The following is a 13586-nucleotide window of genomic DNA, read 5'->3' as shown; positions in this document are numbered from 1 at the left end:
TTCCAATTGCGGTAGTCAGAGGTAATACGTCGCAAGATGAACGAAGTACCGAAACCTCACCGAATTTCTGTTAGACCAACTTCCCTCAATCAGCTCTAATCGCTATCGGTCACTAGGGTCGATGAATTCTTTCAAATATTTATCCTCTCAGACGACGCGACGCCCTGAGTCGCGGTTCTCGCTCAACTGGGCACCCTCAGGCCTGTTGTCTTAAACGTTGTACTGGGTGAGAGTCTTCGGCGCTCCCCATCGATCTGGCCATGTAGTTAATGCCATCTGCGGCAAATCTACAATAAGTCACGTCAAAAAAAAAAAAACAGACCAACGTGATAGGTCGTGAGCAAAAACAGTACAAAAATTAAACCATACACCAATACAACTAAAAGGGGACTCCACAAAATCTGTGGCCTTTCCTTTTATGACTTGATCCTGTTGCCATAACACAATAGATCAAAACCATTAGTTTCACTTAACAATGGAGTATACCTCGTGGCTGTGTTGGTATAATGTGCATTCATTATACGACGGGGACTTTATTAAAATTGTCACATGATGGATGGAGGCTGCGAAGGCAACATTTTGTCAGAATTGGAGAGGGGCGGGGCTTATCGGAAGCAAAGACCTTTGATTTCTGTATTTGATGTTATTTTCAATTGTTCGTGAAGCAGGAGAGACAGGGAATAAAAAGAGAAATTGAGGGTTTTTTAGCTCGAGTGCTTTCAAGTACTTACGAAATGAGGTGAGCGCGCAATTTTGTTACTTAATAAGTATTATTTCAAACGTCTCGTAAGGTCTTCACATGTATTTTAAAAATAAATAACCGGAATTCACCCGAAACACTTCACCGGGGTGAAGTGTGGTGAATTGCCGTATTACAAATTAATCTCAAAATGCATTACAATATATTTCACCGCTGCGCTGGTAACATTCTGGGAATTTAAGGTTTATTTTCGTTCCAAATCCTATTCAAAGGTTTCCAACTAGTCAAATCAGTTATTTTTTACTAAACGTCAAAACACGAAATGACTATGGAATTTGTATGAAAAATCACACTGTGACGTCATACAAAAACGTGATAAAATAGCGCACTAAATATTACGTTTTTCATGATTAAATATCATAAATAAGTGAAATAGAAAAAAAGAAAATGCTTTTCGTTACTTTTAGACCTGTCTTTATTTAGTAAAAGAATTTCATAATTTATCTTGAACCTAGTACAGGAACCAATCTTATTTACCTATTTACTTCCGGTCATTGGAGGTATGTCATAGATCCACTTGTGACAGTACAGGACCCGGCAGTCACTGATAACTGCGTGAACCGGAACGTTAACAATTATGTGTCATATTACATATTATTATGTAGTTTATGTAGTCGAAAGTGTATTTATTTTTATATGTGCAAGTATTCCCATGCTGCACTATCCCGCTATATTACATAATATTCAATATCTCCTATACTTAAAGGTTGCCTGGAAGATATTGCTACTTAGCAATAAGGCCGCCTATTGTACTAATTCTATTTCTCTTTTGTTTTGTATTTTGTTTTTTCCTGTTTGTGCAATAAAGTATTTGTTATGTTATGTTATGTTATGTTATGTTATGTTATGTTATGTTATGTTATGTTATGTTATGTTATGTTATGTTATGTTATGTTATGTTATGTTATGTTATGTTATGTTATGTTATGTTATGTTATGTTATGTTATGTTAACACTGATTGATTGTCTACATACTATGTATTACGTAGTATGTCTGCCTGGGAGGTATTCTACAATACAATGTGTAATGTATACAGACTCTAGTTGGTGAAGGGAAGCTTGTGCCCAGTAGTGGGAATGACCCGCATGTCCTTAGGCCTTAGCCAAGTTGCAAAAGATTACAAAAAGCGACAGTGACAGTGATAAAAATATACTTCTAGAAGCGATTCGCATCGTCCTTCATTATGCGCACTGCTAGGGAGTGGAATTCTCTACCGTCTTCTGTATTTCCGAATGCATATAACCCGGGAGCTTTCAAGGCCAGAGTGAACAGGCACCTTCTGGGCGAGCTCCATCTTAAGCCTCGTTAATGCCTTCGGGCAAGTCTGGTGCCACGGACAAACCCATCAAAGGTACAAAAAAAAACATGTGGCTAACCTAAACTTAACATAAACAGCCTATATATACGTCCCACTACTGGGCACAGGCTCATCAATCAACCGGAGGCCTAAACTAAAACTTAACCCTAAACTTAGTTATATTTATTCAAGATCCACTAAAATACAAAGTTTTTTTTATTAACAGGTTGTGACGTCATATTTCAATAACGGAATTAGAACGGAATAGATAAATTCCGTTGGTTCATTCATAGTATCGCTTGCGATAATGAGGGCTGCGTGTTACGGTGGCAGAAGTTATTCAACTAACTATACTGTGGACTATGCGTGTCCCACTTCACAAAAGTAGCTAGCGAATGGGTGTACGTATATATACTGTACATCGCTGCCTACCCCCTCTGTGATATAGGCGTGACGCTATGTTTTATTACGCTGTAAAGGATATAAAACATTTGACAATCGGTGTTCGCTGTTTGAAAAGATGCGGCTCAGTTCGCAAGCGGAAAAAATAGGTACGCAAACGAATTATTGTTATGTATTTTTATTACCACTGGGCTGAAGAAATCGACACGACAAGAAGAGGTATTTCTAATTCGGTTTATAAGTATCGAGATAGACTAATATTACTTACTTATATTCAAATTTGGAACAGAATAACCCTCACAAAGCAAGTCAACGCAACACCGACGTGTTTGTACGTCGAGCGAGGGCGCGTATCTCCGACCGCCTGACCGCGTCACCTGACACGACGTACGACACGCTCGACCGACCAGTAAAAGCCTGAGCCTGTTTGTTTTTTGTGAAAAACGACCCTAAAGCCATTGTTATGTTGGATAGCGAACGAAGCGAAGTATTGAGTCCCGTGTATGTGAACCATGTAGGATTATTACGGTTTGTTATTGCGTGAATTTTTTGCGTTGTTGTCTTTTCATTCGTGCGTGAATTCCAATCATCTCATCATGGACCCTACACATAGGTACGTACGGTCACGAGCATTAATATGTATACACTGTGGTACCATGTCACATTAACTTTTTTGACAAATTGAACACTAAGTCTCACTAAATGTCAAATATGTTAGTGCGACAGAGTCCTAAAGTGGGTACATTATATTACTTATGACTGTACATAGCTAGCTTCCACATTGTTCGCGTTCAGTTTTAAATATGGAATTATAATCAAACAAAGAAGGCCGATTCTTGTTTTTTAATTTTAAAAATTCGGATGCCATCTTGTGACAATACGCGGCGAATTTTCTTGGTGACGTCATCAGAATTTGAATTTGAAATAGAGAAGAATCGAACTTTGTTCTGTAAAAGCATAGAGCAACACGGATCTCCGGGGTCTTGCTCTTTGTGGAATAGTGATTAAATTAGGGGAAGGCCGGGCATAGTGGATACCTTAAGGTATTTAAGGTTATAGCAGAAAAGGTTTACAATACAAAAACAAAATAATTATCACAAATTAATCTTTATTTATTGCTCTTACATATACCAACATCAGTAACCAAGAATATTTAAACAATAATCAACTGCAGTTAAAATAAAAAAAAGTACGATTGTATTCGCTTTGCCCGGTACCCCGGGTAAAGCGGATACAGCACTTGGGCAAAGTGAATACCCATAATCAGTCTCTGAAAATATGGAAATAACTTTGATAAACTGAAACAATAACTTTTATTATTGACCATAAAATTATAAAATTAAGATTGGCAATTGTCACAGGTATACCCTTAAGTGCTATCAAAAGCAGAACAATATTCGTGATACCATTGTTGACAAATGTCACAACGAATCCAATTTTCAATTAGTTTACCGTCTTCTTTTATATATATTTTCCTAATCTTCGGTGAAAATAGTTTTTTTATATTTATTCATCATCTGAAACAAGTAAAAGACCTTTTTAGATAATAAGTCATCAGTGGATATGGTATCCGCTTTGCCCTACTCACTTTGCCCCACTAGGTAAATTTTGAGGTTAACACATTTCATGCAAAAACTAATAATTCTGACTTTCTGTTAAATATACCATAAAAACCTATTTTGGTATGCTACTGAATTAAGACATTCCTAAGAATCAAGAACTAGAAATATAGGAGAATTAATCAATGTACTTACCGCGTAAAATCAATCTTTTATTTACGAAAACACAAATCTCCACTCCGCGGACGGGACACGACGCGGCCCCTCGCTTCGATGTTTGCCGCGTATTAAACCAAGATGGCCCGACGTAACAGTAGTGGTGTGTTGAATTAATATCTAATATTTTAGGAGTAGTGGGGAGTATTCGCTTTGCCCGGGGTATTCACTTTGCCCAGCCTTCCCCTATATTAGAACTAGCTTTTGCCGGCGACTTCGTCCGCGTGGCGTGTTATAAAATAGAGATATTTGTGTGTGTGGGAGTGAATGTCAAATTTCAAGCATCTTACTTATGCAGTTTAGATTTTTTTTGATACAACATTTCAGCCATAACTACACTTTATATTTACTAAGGTATGCATGCATGCATGCATGCTAGATTGAAAACATCTACTCGTATCTTACGCGGTTTAGATTTTTTCATACAGATGTTTTTTCCTGCTAACTCCCATTCCCGTGGGAATTTTGCAATATCCTGTTGCAACTAAGCTTTAAGTTTACTAAGGTACCTGCATGCCAAATTTCAAGCGTCTAACTTAAGTGGTTTAGATTTTTCATACAATAGGATTTTCCCGCTAATTCCCGTTCCCGTGGGAATTTTGGGAATTCCTTTCTTAGTGCACCTCTACGGTACCTAAGCTACGTCCCTTCCAAATTTCATGTGCCTACGTTTAGCCGTTATGGCTGTGCGTTGATATGTCAGTCAGTCAGTTTCTCCTTTTAGGTACATATTTAGAAGATAGAAGAAGATTCCAGATTCAAATGAAAATTATTACAGCGCGTATGATGCGGAAGAATTTTGTTCAGCGTTTTAGTTTTAGGCTCACGTCCGGAATAAAACAAATTGTAAGAAAATGGGATGCAGCCTACATGACTGTATCTGGGTAATTCTAGTTCGGCATCGATACGAATTGATACGGGGCGGAGAGTGTCCCTTTTATACTAGTTCTTTATTCTATACCAAAAGTCCAGTTTTTTTTCTGACGTGACGTGACAAATGGGGAGCGTTGAAGGTTCTCACAGGATACAACGTTTAAAACATCAGACTTGAGGGTGCCCAGTTGGGCGCGAACCTCGGGTCAGGGCGTTGTCTGAGAGGAAAAATATTTGAAAGAATTAATCGACCCTAGTGGATCGATAGCGATAAGCGCTGATTGAGCGAAATCGTCGACCACGCCGGCGGGGTCGGTATCGGGGTCCTGAAGTGTTTGGTGTCGCGAGCTGAATGGCTGCCTCTACATATAGCTAGAGTAATCAGGTCATCGGGATCAAAAGTCCAGTAGACACATATTACTTGTAGATAAATATTGAATAACCTTTCTATCACTTAGCGTTAACCGTGCACCTTTTCACCAGATTGTTTCCACAACACCTTAGATAAACAACAAATTCAAGTCTCGCCATTACGGGTCATGGCGACCCTTCACCGGTCGCACAGTAAACAGTTTCTCATGCAAATCTTACGAAGACATTTCCGTAACCCCAACACGTATGAAGATGAACCCCTCCCCGGGTATTGTAGGGAAGACAGGACCGTTAAATTTATCGCGGGAATTAATTCGTAATGAGTTGTGTACCGCCTGCCGCCCGGCGCCCCCTCCGAGACCCGCAGACGGAGATAACAAAACACTGCCTATATAAGATTGAATAATTATGAGCGCGCGTTCGCCGTAAAGAGCGCTAAAGTGATGATTCTGAATACCTGGCGTGGATGGTGCTGGGGTTAGAATACATATGAGCACGCGTGATAACGTGTACCCTGCCTTCACTGTATGACGTAATATCTACTTTTGTCTTAGGTAGTGCTTCTTGTCTACCTCGCTTTTGCACTGGATACTTGTGGAACAATAAAGTTAGAATACGTTCAGCTGTTCTGTTGGTTCTCAACCAGGCCACGTATACTGAAAACTTGCGCGGATCCGCACTCAACCTGGGCCGCTACTGGCTTGCATTACTCGCTTCTGGCTCGACATCGACCCCGCCGGCGTGGTCGAGGATTTCTTTAAGTAATTCAGTGTTTATCGCTATCATCCTACTAGGGTCTATTAATTCTGTAAAATATAATCCTGTCAGACGACGCCCTGAACCGAGGTTCGCGTCCAACTGGGCACCCTCAGGCCTATTGTTTTAAATTTTGTACCGAGCGAGAGCCCTCAGCGCTCCCCATCTGTCCGGCCAAATAGTTAATGCCATATGCGGTAATTCTGTAATATACGTAAGACACGTCAAAAACTGTGTTTAGTGTGCTGAAGCCTTTAATAGATAGATAGATAAAATACTTTAATGAGCACAATTGACACAAGATACAAAATAAGGACAATACAGAAAGGTACAGCAGGCGGCCTTATTGTTCATGCAGAAATTTCTTCCAGACAACTTTTGGGTTTTTTTTCCAATATAATAAATAGTAATAGCGGGTTAGTGCATTCTAACATACTAATACTTCAGTAGAAGTGTAAGACTATTACGGTTTTAATGGAATACGAGCTATGGTGAACGCATACTATAGGTACTTTTTTTACTCCCAGTCCTGCAGAAGGTTTACAATATACTTAACCTACACACACATACATACATAAACAACAGCCTATATAGGTCCCACTGCTGGGCACAGGCCTCCCCTCAATCAACCGGAGGGGGTCTGGAGCAGACTCCACCACGCTGCTCCAATGCAGTTTGGTGGAGGTGTTTTTACGGCTAATAGCCAGGACCAACGGCTTAATGTGCCCTCCGAAGACAATCAGGTGATTCAAGCCTGAAAAGTCCTTACTAAACAAAGGACAGTCTCACAAAGTGATTTCGACAATATATATTACAGAAAATGTACTTAAGTGCCTATTTGTTACTCCGCACCAATAAAATCCTTGTCTTGTATAACTGTTAATGTGATTTTAACACAGCTATAATTGGATAGCAATACAGCAAGATATAATTTTGAGTTTCCTCAGTAGCGAACTGACAAAATTAATTAAAATTGTTACTTACTTAATTAAAATTCGTTTGCATTCAGAAATAATCTGGAATTGGAAGGATGTTAATTTAACTACAGAATTATATTGAAAAGTTTCTTCTACTGAGAGGGAAGGTAATAAAATATATTGCGTTCAGTACTTTTTTCATCGCAGTGAAAAAATCAAATAATTTATCTTTGAAAGAGAGTTCTAAAAAAAATATAACGTCTGCCGCTCCTACCTTTTGTGTGCCAATAGGAATAATGATCCACGAGTCGTATTTTTGTATACATTTAGTTATTTATAGGACAGAACACATCATGTGTCAGAATCTTCTTTAAATACAGCCTATTGTCTGTAACGTCTTTATTACTTCGTTAAAAATCATCATCATCATCTCCCTAGCATTATCCCGTTGTTAACCTAACCTAACCTAACCTGAAGATTTGACAGGCCCGGTTTTTTACAGAAGCCACTGCCTGTCACACCTTCCAACCCGTGAAGAGAAAACCAGCCCAATACAAGTTAGGTCACATACCACCTAAAATGCATTTCTCGGGAATGTGAGTTTCCTCACAATGTTTTCCTTTGTCATAATACTACTGCTCTCAGGTGGGGAGGTGCTCGTCGTAATCAAATAATTCAGCAATTCTCTTGAATAATGTTATATTTTCATAAACAATTATTAGAAGATTACCGCAACCAAACAAAATTCCCGTCACCGCCTTTTTAAAAAGGCGGGAAAACGTTTCCGTTCGAGAAAGAAGAAATCAAAATAAAAACAAATGAAATAATATGCCAGTTACAAATTAAAAATAATAAAGTCGTGACACAGATTCACGACTTTATTCCTTCTGTTATTAAGTTATATAATCTAATAATAATGAAATAATAAAATAAACATTACGAATCCTAACACCTTGTTGTTGTTTTACACAAAGCCAGGACAACTTGTCTCGCTTTCCCGTATCTGTGTGTAGCAGGCATTATTCTCATACAAACTATAATAATCTGCAATAAAAAAAGTATCTGATATACACAGACTGGTGCGAGAGACAGTAAAAAAGTTGCTGTTTACGAGCATCTTAACAGAGTGCTATCACATCAATTGAAGTTTTACAGTCGCACAACTTCCGTAACGTGCCAGTCGTAAAGGTGTATCCACACCGCGATGCATATGCATGCAGAGACGTACGGACGGCTACGGACGACGGCGGATGGATGAGAGAGAAGGCGAGTGGTTACAATTTGCCTGCCTATGAATAACAAACTAATGTTCGCGGCGCCTCATTACTCAATGATGGCGTTTGACAAAACTTGTTAGTTTGCAAATTAGCGAGTTTGTTTCCTTCGTTATTAAGGCTTTGGGAACACGTTAACTATTCATACGCGGTTCTGACACTCTTCGTAAGCATCTCATAAATGTTTAAAGCTATAAGTAGGTGTTAATATACAGTTACGGAGCTTTGGACGTGTAGGGTACGGTTAAAGCCGGTCTTAAGAATTTTGTGGCGCAGAAAAGTTTGTGGATATTTTCAAAGGTGGATTAATTTGGTTGAGTAATTTTTGTTTTACATTTCTTTTTGTATGATATAAGATAAATTATTTTTCTTATATTCTTACTACGCAAAATAAAGTATTTTAACACTATTAGTGTTACTTGAAGTAAATATTTTTTATTTCTTTGTTTTTTATTATGTTATTGTAGCGAAAGTGTTGTGTCAGTAAGTGGAATTTGGGAAATTACAGTGATCTTATGTACGTATGTTTGTGTAGTGTATGTTATTGCCTGTACACTACCGCTAGTTAAGGCCAGGCGCGCACTACGAGTTTTTCGCCGCACGGCAGAAAAGAGCAGCGGCATAATGTCGCACTGTAATACTGCGCCGTTGCGGCGGCTCTGCCGTCAAGTGCGCGCAATACAATTTAAAACTGTCGGTACAGAATTACAGTGCGACATTATGCCGCTGCTTTTTTCAGCTCGTAGTGCGCGCCTGGCCCAAAGCATACCCCGGACACTTCATACAAAACACCTCGTTTTACACAGACACTACACATTGACGTTATCGTACACGTGTGTGCGACGTCTGACGCCTATACCGTTAAAGACTAAAGTAAGACCGAGAGGGGGTGACGTAAACCTTGCTCAGCCGCTGGTGGGGAGCGGAGAGTTGCCTTTCTATACATAGAATTATCCTTATTTCTTGTTTAAAATTTCATTTTCCGATTGTTTTGTTCATTCATTGTTATTGCAATATGTATTTTTAAACATATTAAGTAGCTAATTAAGTCTAAATACATTTTCTCCGAAAACATTTTCAAACGTTTTCTGACGCAACATTTCCTTTGAAGTAGTAATAGGAAAAAATTATACATAAGTATACAAATAAAATAAGCAAAGAAAAGATTGTATCAATGTAATGGTAATCGTTAAGGTTCTCTATTTTTGCGCATATTTTTTTATGTAATAATTTACCATGGCATAATGTTACTTGTCCTATTATTAGTTACGCATAATATTAATTTGTCATAACTTTTTAAGCATAATTTTGAAACTCATAACTACCATAAGCATAATAATTAATGACAATAATGACATATAAGCATAAGTATTATAAGCATAAAAACTATACTCCGAATAAGAATAGTTTTGGCACAACTTTGAACATTTCCGAAACTTACTTTTTCCTTGGTTGCATTTGATTCATGATTGTGACTTTTTATATTTTTTGACTCTTTTTCATGCTGTTGGTGGTCATTCAGTATACTTTTCGTGTGTAAGATAAACATACTGGCGGCGTAGGGGTGGCTCAAGGGCCACCCCCGCCGCACCCTAACCTACTGTTATGCCTTGTAAAAATTATGACAAAACACTATTATTCTAAAAAAGAATTATGGATACCTATTTATATGCGAATCAAATTTATATCAACAAATATTAGTCCAAAAATAAGTTATACCTAACAAACCAGTATTCTTAGATGTTATTATGGGAAAGTACTATTATGCTTTAAAACGTTATGCGAAAAGGATTATGATAATTAAAATTATGACAAAAACATTTATGCATTTTAAGAGAATCCCAATCGTTAACAATAGGTACTATAGTGGACTATTGATAGAATCTTTTCTTTGCTTATTTATTTGTATACTTACCTATCTTTTTTCTCAATTTATATCTCTCTCCCCCGCAACCCCTCCCTTAACCCACTCAACAAGAAAGAAAACATGGCCCAGTGGTTTTGACGAGAATTACCAGAACAAAGCTCCTCTTTGATGATTCCATTTGTAAAACTCTCTCTACCTGCTTTTGTGACACAACTTGTTATTTTAAGGAAATAAACGAGTAGATATAAAACATTTGAGTAAATATAATATATATAAAAAGGAAAAAAAGGATTAAAGGATTATATTTACGATAATTTGTAACATAAATTCAGAAACTTATTAAATACTTTTGTATGAGAACGTATATTTAATGAATAATTAAAAAAAAAATACTTAAGTACTGGTTATTGTTGCTACAGGCTTAAATATAATTAAAATTATTTTTATGTAAATATTTTTCTACAGCTCTAATTAATCCATTTCTCAATTTATTTCTGCACGCTTATTAGTGTCGGCCATAAAGAACTCAATTTAAATCTAAATGGTATAGGGAGTAAAGTTTGATTGACTTGCATGCACTGCAAGACTTGAGAAATGCATAAAATTACAGGTTTGTTCTTTCAGTAGTTGGTTTATATTCATGAGCTGCGTTATTTAATTGGATTATAAATAAGTAAGTAAGATCCATGCATAATCAGAACGGTTGATGGGCAGATTGTTATTTTTTTAATTGTTTATTTTTTGCATATCACACGATAATACTACACTATTAAACATGGACGAATGACGTCATAACACTTTTCGAAATGACGGTAGTAAATAATTATTGTGAAATTAAACTTCAAACCATTCCTTTTTCTTTTTTAAAGAAAGTGTAGGAGGCCTACAACTGCTAATGGAATGTTGCGGGCTGATTAACGATGATGATCTTCGACAAGTTTATCTTTAAATAATTTCAGATTTTTTTTTTAATTTTAGAAGTTTTTTAGGTCTACGTCATAATTATTTACACAGAAAATATCGTGAGGACCTTTCGTGCATTGGTTATTTCCCATCGCGGGTTGGAAGGTCAGGCAGTTGCTTGTGTAAAAAATGTTCGACCTATCTTTTCGGGTTATGTAAGCGGACCCCGTGACAAACGGAATAACGCTAGGGAGATGGTAATGACACAATATAGCGGTCAAATCAAATCTCTCTCTCTCGGGTCGGTCCCTCATATCTGAGGATCGTGGTCAGCATCAGGTTTGCGAGAACCCTTCATGCTTATTCTCTTGGGAAAATAGAAGCAGTGGTTTTCTTTCTGCCCCAGACATTTTTGAAGTTATTTAAACTCCAAGGCCGCTGTTGCCTCTACGGTCGGTTGCCCGACCGGTGGTATGGTTGGGCCGGATATAGGTGCTCTTTCCATTCTCTCCTTACTCCCCAAATCAAATCAAATCGAAAAATCATTAATAAGACAACTTGCCGCCACTCCTGAGTTTCATTTAAAGGTAGATATAACGAACTGTAAGGTGAGATGAGACATTTGTCCGCGTGTATGTGATCTCCCCACATCTATACACATCTGTAAGCCTTTGTGGGAAGGTAGAGTCAGGTGTGAAGTGTTTAAGTGTTGAGTTGACGAGCAACGCCGCGTGAAGGCATTGTATCCAGCTCCCCCTTGCTTAGTGCATCTTGTTCCAGAGTAATTATAGAGTTGCCAAGCGCACGAAATCCCTTCTACCGAAGAATATATATGTAGAGTGTTAGTGACATCGTATCGAAAACTTTATGATTCAGACCATGATTCTGAGTTGATATTAAGTGGGATTTTTTTTCGGAATGCTCATGTAAATATTAGTACATTTTAATACATACCGGCCGTTATGACGGTCACAATGAAATAAAAAGTACCTATACTTAAAGTCGATTTTCACGAATTCATTTAATTTAATCAAAAATATTGAAACATCACTAAAATATTCTGTAATAAATAATATTTATTACATACACGCCTAAGCAGAGATTATGGAATTCCACTTACTGCGATCCTGATAAGCCACTTTTGCTTCTTCCACTCTCATCAAATTGTATGCTCGCCGGTTTAGAATATTTTTCTTTAAAACATCCGGGTTTTAATCGCGGTATGTACGTCTAAGCCTTCCTCTTCAGACTTTACCACTTACACTGATAATAATAATTATTAAACAAAACGCGGATTAAAAAAAATATGTAAATAATCAGACACGATATTGATGAATGAACTACATTTACTGGTGCTGAAATGATAAAAGCTGCGGTCATATTTAATGACAGACTTCTCACGATTTAAGGGATGAAGTAATAATGGAAATGGCTGAGTTCTGCATACATAACATGGTATATTTATACTATTATTTATATAAACAATAACCTATATACTCCCGAAACGGGTTGTTAAAATTAAGTAATTAATTAACACATTCTCTGAATGTAGAGTAGTTTATGTCACCTTAGTTATTAAAATGGGTATTACTCTACCCCACTAACCCAGATTTCTTGAGTAGACTTATGTAGGCATGTATGTGTGTCGGAGCTAACTAGTTGACTTGCTAGTTCCGCCCACATGCAACAGATGGCGCCACATTCAATTAAGTAGTCCTGAAACGCGCTATCGAAGTTTACACAGCATGACGCATATATACAACTTCCAACATAAATCCGTTGGATCGTCTGTCGATCAAATCAAATCACACCAAACGAAACCAAATCAAATATCTTTATTGCACACTAACAAAATTCCGAACAAAATTCTTCCAGGCAATCACCACCAGTAATCAGCTATAAAAACTTGGATGGCGGTCCCTATCGATCTCTAATCCATAATGCCACCTGCGGCAAATCTACAATAGGTAAGTCAAATATACATACATACATAAACAGCCTATATTCGTCCCACTGCTGGGCACAGGCCTCCCCTCTCAATCAACCGGAGGGGGTATGGAACATACTCCACCACGCTGCTCCAATGCGGGTTGGTGGATATTAATTATCGATTCCTAATTACACTACTAACTTGTTGCTAGCGTGGTACTATGGTCAGTTCCGGTACCCAGAAAACGTCCTTTGGAGGCAACACATCCTTGCCGTCAAATATGTATGGGGGTGTCTATGTGCGGGAAACGACACCGGCGCAACGATGAGTAACATCACACCCGCAATCTCTAAGGCGGGGTAGGCAGGGCCTCCAAGTCATTAGTAGTTAAGCCCATCCGTAACTAATAGGTACATTTTTACATGATTTTTACAGATTACGAAATTATGACATTGCCAT

The 13586-nt window shown here is 37.8% G+C and overlaps 1 protein-coding gene across 5 annotated transcripts in view; it reads left to right on the top strand.

Annotated features, from left to right (window-relative positions):
* Positions 1-13586, top strand: part of LOC126373913 (zwei Ig domain protein zig-8-like) — a 505869-nt gene that overhangs the window by 41557 nt on the left and 450726 nt on the right. The window contains exon 2 of one of the 5 annotated variants that reach the window (XM_050020292.1): positions 13073-13164. The exons of the other annotated variants lie outside the window; for them this stretch is intronic. The gene's annotated coding sequence lies outside the window, so the exon portion shown is untranslated. The remainder of the gene's footprint in view (positions 1-13072; positions 13165-13586) is intronic. 5 annotated transcript variants of the gene reach the window in all.

Source organism: Pectinophora gossypiella, chromosome 2 (genome assembly GCF_024362695.1).
Source record: "Pectinophora gossypiella chromosome 2, ilPecGoss1.1, whole genome shotgun sequence".
Taxonomy (NCBI): domain Eukaryota; kingdom Metazoa; phylum Arthropoda; class Insecta; order Lepidoptera; family Gelechiidae; genus Pectinophora; species Pectinophora gossypiella.
The sequence above is the reverse complement of the archived record's forward strand: the minus strand, read 5'-3'. Positions and strand labels throughout refer to the sequence as shown.